This window comes from Arachis hypogaea, chromosome 5, assembly GCF_003086295.3.
Source record: "Arachis hypogaea cultivar Tifrunner chromosome 5, arahy.Tifrunner.gnm2.J5K5, whole genome shotgun sequence".
In the NCBI taxonomy this organism is placed as follows: domain Eukaryota; kingdom Viridiplantae; phylum Streptophyta; class Magnoliopsida; order Fabales; family Fabaceae; genus Arachis; species Arachis hypogaea.
Window position 1 is genome coordinate 67903367 of NC_092040.1, and position 9219 is coordinate 67912585.

The 9219-nt window shown below is 38.7% G+C and overlaps 1 non-coding gene across 1 annotated transcript; it reads left to right on the forward strand.

Moving 5' to 3' along the window:
- Positions 1–4714: 4714 nt before the first annotated feature.
- Positions 4715–4818, forward strand: LOC112804406 (small nucleolar RNA R71). Its single transcript, XR_003203015.1, has one exon. It is a non-coding gene; the product is annotated as a small nucleolar RNA R71 (small nucleolar RNA).
- Positions 4819–9219: the final 4401 nt, after the last annotated feature.

Genomic DNA, 9219 nt, shown 5'->3' on the forward strand with positions numbered 1-9219 from the left:
GGATAGTGTTATTGACTTTCCTAGTTAAGCATGTTGATTCTTGAACACAGCTACTTATGAGTCTTGGCCGTGGCCCTAAGCACTTTGTTTTCCAGTATTACCACCGGATACACAAATGCCACAGACACATAACTGGGTGAACCTTTTCAGATTGTGACTCAGCTTTGCTAGAGTCCCCAGTTAGTGGTGTCCAGAGCTCTTAAGCACACTCTTTTGCTTTGGATCATGACTTTAACCACTCAGTCTCAAGCTTTTCACTTGGACTTTCATGACACAAGCACATGGTTAGGGACAGCTTGATTTAGCCGCTTAGGCCTGGATTTAATTTCCTTGGGCCCTCCTATCCATTGAGGCTCAAAGCCTTGGATCCTTTTTACCCTTGCCTTTTGGTTTTAAGGGCTATTGGCTTTTTCTGCTTGCTTTTTCTTTTTCTTTCTAAATTTTTTTTTCGCCATTTTTTTTGTAAGCTTTTGCTTTTTCACTGCTTTTTCTTGCTTCAAGAATCAATTTCATGATTTTTCAGATCCTCAATAACATTTCTCTTTGTTCATCATTCTTTCAAGAGCCAACAATTTTAACACTCATAAACAACAATATCAAAAGACATATGCAATGTTCAATCATTCATTCAGAAAACAAAAAGTATTGTCACCACATCAATATAATTAAATTAAATTCAAGGATAAATTCGAAATTCATGTACTTCTTGTTCTTTTGAATTAAAACATTTTTCATTTAAGAGAGGTGAAGGATTAATGGATTTTATTCATAGCTTTAAGGCATGGTTACATACTAATGATCATGAAGTAGAGACACAAAACACAACATTAAAAAACCGAAAACAGAAAGAAATAAAGAACAAGGAATGAATCCACCTTTAGTGGCGTCTTCTTCTTGAAGGACCAACAATGTCCTTAAGCTCTTCTATGTCCCTTCCTTTCCTTTGTTGCTCCTCCCTCATTGCTCTTTGGTCTTCTCTTATTTCTTGGAGAATGATGGAGTGCTCATAATGTTCCACCCTTAATTGTTCCACATTGTGGCTCAAATCTTCTAAGGAGGTGTTGAGTTGCTCCCAATATTTGTTGGGAGGAAAGTGCATCCCTTGAGGTATCTCAGGAATTTCTTGATGATGAGCTTCCTCATGCATCTCTTGAGAACCGTGCATGGTCTCTCTTGCTGGCTCCATCCTCTTCTTGGTGATGGGCTTATCCTCTTCAATGGAGGTATCTCCTTCTATGATAACTCCAGCTGAGTAACACAGATGGCAAATAAGGTGAGGAAAAGCTAGCCTTGCCATGGTGGAGGACTTATCGGCTATTTTGTAGAGTTTATTGGAGATGACCTCATGAACTTCTACTTCCTCTCCAATCATGATGCTATGAATCATGATGGCCCGATCCACAGTAACTTCAGATTGGTTGCTAGTAGGAATGATAGAGCGTTGAATGAACTCCAACCATCCTCTAGCCACAGGCTTGAGATCCAGTCTTCTTAGTTGAACTGGCTTGCCTTTGGAATCTATTCTCCACTGAGCTCCTTCCACACATATGTCCATAAGGACTTGGTCCAACCTTTGATTAAAGTTGACCCTTCTAGTGTAGGGGCGTTCATCTCCTTGCATCATGGGCAAGTGAAACGCCAACCTCACATTTTTAGGACTAAAATCTAAGTATTTCCCCCAAACCATTGTGAGATAGTTCTTTGGATTCGGGTTCATACTTTGATCATGGTTCCTAGTGATCCATGCATTGGCATAAAACTCTTGAACCATCAATATTCCGACTTGTTGCATGGGGTTGGTTAGGACTTCCCAACCTCTTCTTTGGATTTCATGTCGGATTTCCGGATACTCATTCTTTTTGAGCTTGAAAGGGACCTCGGGGATCACCTTCTTCTTTGCCACAACATCATAGAAGTGGCCTTGATGGCTCTTGGAGATGAATCTTTCCATCTCTCATGACTCAGAGGTGGAAGCTTTTGTCTTCCCTTTCCCTTTTCTAGAGGATACTCCGGCCTTAGGTGCCATTGATGGTAATGGAAAAACAAAAAGCTTATGCTTTTTACCACACCAAACTTAAAATATTGCTCGCCGTCGAGCAAGAAAGAAAAGAAGAGAAGAAGAAGAAGAAGAAAATATGGTAGAGATGGAGAGAGGTAGGTTCGGCTAAGGGGGAGAAGATGGGTTAGTGTTGTGTGAAGATGAAGTAAAATGGAAGGGTATTTATAGGGAGAGGGGAGGGTGTATGTTCGGCCATTTTGGGTGGGAATGGGTGGGAAATTGATTTTGAATTTTATGAAGGTAGGTGGGGTTTATGGGGAAGAGTGGGTGATGTGAGTGGTGAAGGGATTTATGACATAGGGAATACAAATCACAAAAATAGGATTAGGAGGTAAGGTGGGAATATAGTAGGTGGGGATCCTGTGGGGTCCAAAGATCCTGAGATGATCCTGTGGGGTCCACAGGATCCTGAGGTGTCAAGGAATTCCATCCCTGCACCAAATAGGCATGTAAAATGCCTTGGCACACCATTCTGGCGTTTAAACGCCCATTGGTGCACGTTCTGGGCGTTCAACGCCCATGTAAAGCATGTTTCTGGCGTTGAACGCCAGTTTCATGCTTGTTGCTGGCGTTCAGCGCCAGCTTTTCTTCTCTGGGCACATTCCTGGCGTTCAGCGCCAGAATGTTGCTTGTTTCTGGCGTTCAGCGCCAGAATGATGCTCTGTTCTGGCGTTGAACGCCGGCCAGATGCATCTTACTGGCGTTGAACGCCAGCCAGATGCATCTTACTGGCATTGAACGCCAGCCTGTGCGTCCTCCAGGGTGTGAATTTTTTCTTCTGTTGTTTTTGATTCTGTTTTTAATTTTATGATTTTTTTCGTGACTCCTCATGATCATGTACCTAATAAAACACAAAATAACAATAAAACAAAATAAAATAAAAATTAGATAAATAAAATTGGGTTGCTTCCCAACAAGCGCTTCTTTAATGTCAATAGCTTGACAGTGGCTCTCTTGGAGCCACAAGGTGATCAGGTCAATGTTAGTGTAGTCCCAACACCAAACTTAGAGTTTGGATATGGGATCTTAACACCAAACTTAGAGTTTGGTTGTGGCCTCACAACACCAAACTTAGAGTTTGACTGTGTGGGCTCTTCTTGACTCTGAACTGAGAGAAGCTCTTCATGCTGACTCTCTTTTGTCACAGAGGGATGGCCATGTGCCTTAAACACAAGGTAGTCCCCATTCAATTGAAGGACTAATTCACCTCTGTTGACATCTATCACAGCTTCTGCTGTGGCTAGGAAAGGTCTTCCAAGGATGATGCAATCATCCTCTTCCTTCCTAGTGTCTAAGATTATGAAATCAGCAGGGATGTAAAGGCCTTCAACCTTTACTAGCACGTCCTCCACTATTCCATAAGCTTGTCTCACTGACTTGTTTGCCAATTGTAATGAGAACAAGGCAGGTTGTACCTCAATGATCTCCAGCTTCTCCATTACAGAGAGTGGCATAAGATTTATCCCTGACCCCAGATCACATAGAGCTTTTTCAAAGCTCATGGTGCCAATGGTACAAGGTATTAAGAACTTGCCAGGATCTTGTTTCTTTTGAGGTAGAGTTTTCTGAATCCAAGTGTCCAGTTCACTAATGAGCAAGGGAGGTTCATTTTCCCAAGTTTCATTACCAAACAGCTTGGCATTCAGCTTCATGATAGCTCCTAAATATTGAGCAACTTGCTCTCCAGTCACATCTTCATCCTCTTCAGAGGATGAATAGTCTTCAGAGCTCATGAATGGCAGAAGGAGATTTAACGAAATCTCTATGGTCTCTATATGAGCCTCAGATTCCTTTGGATCCTTAATAGGAAACTCCTTCTTGCTTGAGGGACGTCCCAGGAGGTCTTCCTCACTAGGATTTTCGTCCTCCTCCTCCCTTGTGCATTCGGCCATATTGATCACATCAATGGCCTTGCACTCTCCTTTTGGATTCTCTTCTGTATTGCTTGGGAGAATACTGGGAGGAGTTTCAATGACTTTCTTACTCAGCTGGCCCACTTGTGCCTCCAAATTTCTGATGGAGGATCTTGTTTCATTCATGAAACTGAAAGTGGCCTTTGACAGATCAGAGATAATATTGGCTAGATTAGAAGTGTTTTGTTCAGAATTCTCTGTCTGTTGCTGAGAAGATGATGGATATGGCTTGCTATTGTTCAGCCTGCTGCGTCCACCATTGTTAAAGCCTTGTAGAGGCTTTTGTTGATCCTTCCATGAGAAATTTGGATGATTTCTCCATGATGAGTTATAGGTGTTTCCATAAGGTTCACCCATGTAATTAACCTCTGCCATGGCAGGGTTTTCAGGATCATAAGCTTCTTCAGAAGCTGCCTCTCTAGTACTGTTGGATGCATGTTGCCATCCATTCAGATTTTGAGAGATCATGTTGACCTGTTGAGTCAACACTTTGTTCTGAGCCAATATGGCATTCAGAGCATCAATTTCAAGAACTCCTTTCTTCTGAGGTATCTCATTATTCACGGAATTCCTCTCAGGAGTGTACATGAATTGGTTGTTTGCAACCATGTCAATGAGTTCTTGAGCCTCTTCAGGCGTTTTCTTCAGGTGAATAGATCCACCTGCAGAATGGTCCAGTGACATTTTCGAAAATTCAGAGAGACCATAATAGAATATATCTAATATGGTCCATTCTGAAAACATGTCAGATGGACATCTTTTGGTCAGCTGCTTGTATCTTTCCCAAGCTTCATAGAGGGATTCACCATCTTTTTGTTTGAAGGTTTGAACATCCACTCTCAACTTGCTCAGCTTTTGAGGAGGAAAGAATTTATCCAAGAAGGCTGTGACCAGCTTATCCAAGAGTCCAGGCTATCCTTAGGTTGTGAATCCAACCATATTCTAGCTCTGTCTCTTACAGCAAAAGGGAAAAGCATGAGTCTGTAGACTTCAGGATCAACTCCATTCGTCTTTACAGTCTCACAGATCTGCAAGAACTCAGTTAAGAACTGATAAGGATCTTCAGATGGAAGTCCATAAAACTTGCAGTTTTGTTGCATTAAAGCAACTAGCTGAGGTTTCAGCTCAAAGTTATTGGCTCCAATGGCAGGAATGGAGATGCTTCTTCCATCAAACTTGGATGTTGGCTTTGTGAAGTCACCAAGCATTCTCCTTGCATTATTATTATTTTCGGCTGCCATCTCCTTCTCTTGTTCAAAAATTTCTGAAAGGTTGTTTCTGGATTGTTGTAATTTAGCTTCTCTTAATTTTCTCTTCAGAGTCCTTTCAGGTTCTGGATCAATTTCAACAAGAGTGCCTTTTTCCCTATTCCTGCTCATATGAAAGAGAAGAAAACAAGAAAAGAAAGAGGAATCTTCTATGTCACAGTATAGAGATTCCTTTATGTTAGTAGAAGAAGAAGGGGGTAGAAGAATCCAAACACAAGAGATATAATAAGTTCGGATTTTTAGATGAAGAGAGGTGAAGAGAAGTGTTAGTAATTAATTAATTAAATAGAAGAATAAAAGAGAGGGGAAATTTCGAAAATAATTTTTGAAAAAGGAGTTAGTAATTTTCGAAAATTAGAGATAAGATAAGATTAAAATTGAAATTTTAAACAAAAAGAATTTTTGAAAAAGGGATGAGATATTTTCGAAAATTAGAGAAGGAAAAGTAGTTAGGTGGTTTTGAAAAAGATAAGAAACAAACAAAAAGTTAGTTAGTTGATTGAAAAAGATTTGAAATCAAATTTTGAAAAAGATAAGAAGATAAGAAGTTAGATAAGATATTTTGAAATCAAATTTTGAAAAAGATAAAATTTTTGAAAAAGATAAGATAAAAGATAAAAAGATTTAATTTTTAAATTTAAAATTACTTACTTCACTAACAAGAAACTTCAAGATAAGATTCTAGAACTTAAAGATTGAACCTTTCTTAACAAGAGAGTAACAAAACTTCAAATTTTGAATCAATCACATTAATTATTAGTGAATTTTCGAAAATTTGATATAAAGATAAGAAAAAGATTTTGAAACTATTTTGAAAACGATTTTTGAAATTTTCGAAAAAATAGAAAAAAAATGAAAAAGATATAATTTTTGAAAAAGATTTTGAAAAGATAAGATTTTTAAAATTGAAATTTTGACTTGACTTGTAAGAAACCACTAATTTTAAAATTTTTGACCAAGTCAACCCAAAATTTCGAAAATTTGGAGGGAAATAAGGAAAAGATATTTTTTTATTTTTGAAATTTTTAAGATGAGAGAGAAAAACACAATCATGACCCAAAACATGAAAATTTTGGATCAAAACACTTAATGCATGCAAGAACACTATGAATGTCAAGATGAACACCAAGAACACTTTGAAGATCATGATGAACATCAAGAACATAATTTTTAAAAAATTTTGATGCAAAGAAAACATGCAAGACACCAAACTTAAAAATTAACACAAGACTCAAACAAGAAACACAAAATATTTTTTATTTTTATGATTTTCTAATTTTTTTGTATTTTTATTTTAATTTTTTCGAAAAACATGGTTAGAAAAACGAAAAAGAAAAGAAAAATTTTGAAAAAGATTTTTGAAAAGAAAATTACCTAATCTGAGCACAAGATGAACCGTCAGTTGTCCATACTCGAACAATCCCCGGCAACGGCGCCAAAAACTTGGTAGACGAAATTATGATTCAATTGTTATTCCATTTTGCAAAATTCATTGCTTTTTATTCCCCGGCAACGGCGCCAAAAACTTGGTGGACGAAATTGTGATCACATCAATGTAGTATTCTTTGTTGTTGTATAGAATCATTATTATGGCACTTATGTGTGGACACAACTCCGTTCAACTAACCAGCAAGTGTACTGGGTCGTCCAAGTAATACCTTACGTGAGTAAGGGTCGATCCCACAGAGATTGTTGGTATGAAGCAAGCTATGGTCACCTTGTAAATCTCAGTTAGGCGGATTTAACCAATTGATTATGGATTTTCTTAAATAAATAATAAATAGAAAATAAAAAGGATAGAAATACTTATGTAAATCAATAGTGAGAATTTTAGATAGGCGTATGGAGATGCTGTGCTCCTCTCCTTATCTCTATTTTCTTATTACATTCATCCAATCCTTCCTACTCCTTTCCATGGCAAGCTGTATGTAGGGCATCACCGTTGTCAATGGCTACATCCCATCCTCTCAGTGAAAACGTTCCTATGCTCTGTCACAGCACGGCTAATCATCTGTCGGTTCTCAATCAGGTTGGAATAGAATCCCTTGATTTTTTTGCGCTTGTCATCACGCCCAGCCTTCAGAAGTTTGAAGCTCGTCACAGTCATTCAATCCCAGAATCCTACTCGGAATACCATAGACAAGGTTTAGACTTTTCGGATCCTCATGAATGCCGCCATAAATTCTAGCTTATACCACGAAGATTCTGTTGGGGAATCTAAGAGATATGCGCCCGGCCAAGAGTAGAACGGAAGTGGTTGTTAGTCACGCGCGTTCATAGGTGAGAATGATGATGAGTGTCACGGATCATCACATCCATCAAAGTTAAGTGCAACGTATATCTTGGAATAAGAATAAAAGAGAATTGAATAGAAAGTAATAGTAATTGTATTGAAACTTGAGGTACAGCAGAGCTCCACACCCTTAATCTATGGTGTGTAGAAACTCCACTGTTGAAAATACATAAGTGAAAGGTTCTGGCATGGCCGAATGGCCAGCCCCCCTGATCTGAGAACTAATCGTCCCAAGATGTCTAATACACTAGTAAAAAGTCCTATTTATAATAAACTAGCTACTAGGGTTTACATGAGTAAGTAATTGATGCATAAATCCACTTTCGGGGCCCACTTGGTGTATGTTTGGGCTGAAATTGATCTATCCACGAGCTGAGGCTTCTCTTGGAGTTGAACACCAAGTTATAACGTGTTTTGGGCGTTCAACTCCGGGTTGTGACGTGTTTCTGGCGTTTAACTCCAGACAGCAGCATGTACTTGGCGTTGAGCGCCACTTTACGTCGTCAATTCCCGAATAAAGTATGAACTATTATATATTGCTGGAAAGCTCTGGATGTCTACTTTCCAACGCCGTTGAGAGCTCGCCATTTAGAGTTCTGTAGATCCAGAAAATCCATTTCGAGTGCAGGGAGGTCAGATTCCAACAGCATCAGCAGTCCTTTTGTCAGCCTTTTTCAGAGTTTTGCTCAAGTCCCTCAATTTTAGCCAGAAATTACTTGAAATCACAGAAAAACACACAAACTCATAGTAAAGTCCAAAAATGTGAATTTAACATAAAAACTAATGAAAACATCCCTAAAAGTAGCTTGAACTTACTAAAAACTACCTAAAAACAATGCCAAAAAGCGTATAAATTATCCGCTCATCATTCTTCAACTGTGAATGATTTGTTCTATGGCAGACTGTATGCGATCAATGTCTTTTTTAAGAGATTGCTAACACTCCTCTAGATCTGAACCCCAGGGTTAGTGCGGATCCAATCTGATTGAAGGTGAAGCTTCTTAGTTCATTCTCCTTGGTGATCCTACTCAAAATGCCACAGACAAGGTCGAATCTTCCGGATCAGAGGATGCTACACCTTGGTTCTAGCCTCTAGCACAAAGACTCTAATCTCCTCATACCTCGGCTAAACTGATATTTCGAGAAGTCCCCAACAAAGTCATGGATTAACCGTCTAAGAGATGTATAATCAAGCTAGTGATTCATCATTGTCCGATGAAAGACTCACTCTAAACCCATGTAGAATGAGATAACCTTATGCTGGTTTAATGTATTCATATTGATGAAGAACGAAGATACATCTTAGAATAGATAATCGAACATGAATTGAAATAGAACAGTAGTAATTTTATTAATCCATAAAACTCAGCAGAGCTCATCCCCTCAACTTAGGAGGTTTAGAAACTTACACTGATAGAAAATACAATGATGGAATTCAAAAATATGATGCAAGAGATTGTGTGTCTATGTGCTCTTCTCCCTTAAATACTAACCTAATGACTAAGAATTGCATAAAAAGGGTAAAATAGTCTTTTAGTGCTAAAATTAACTTCTAGGGCCCACTTGGTGAGTGTTTGGGCTGAGCTTGATTGAGATCCATATGCTAGGAGGCATCTAGGGTGTTGAACACTTGCTAGGAAATCCTTCTTAGGTGTTGGAAAACTAGCTACTCCCTTGGGTGCGTTG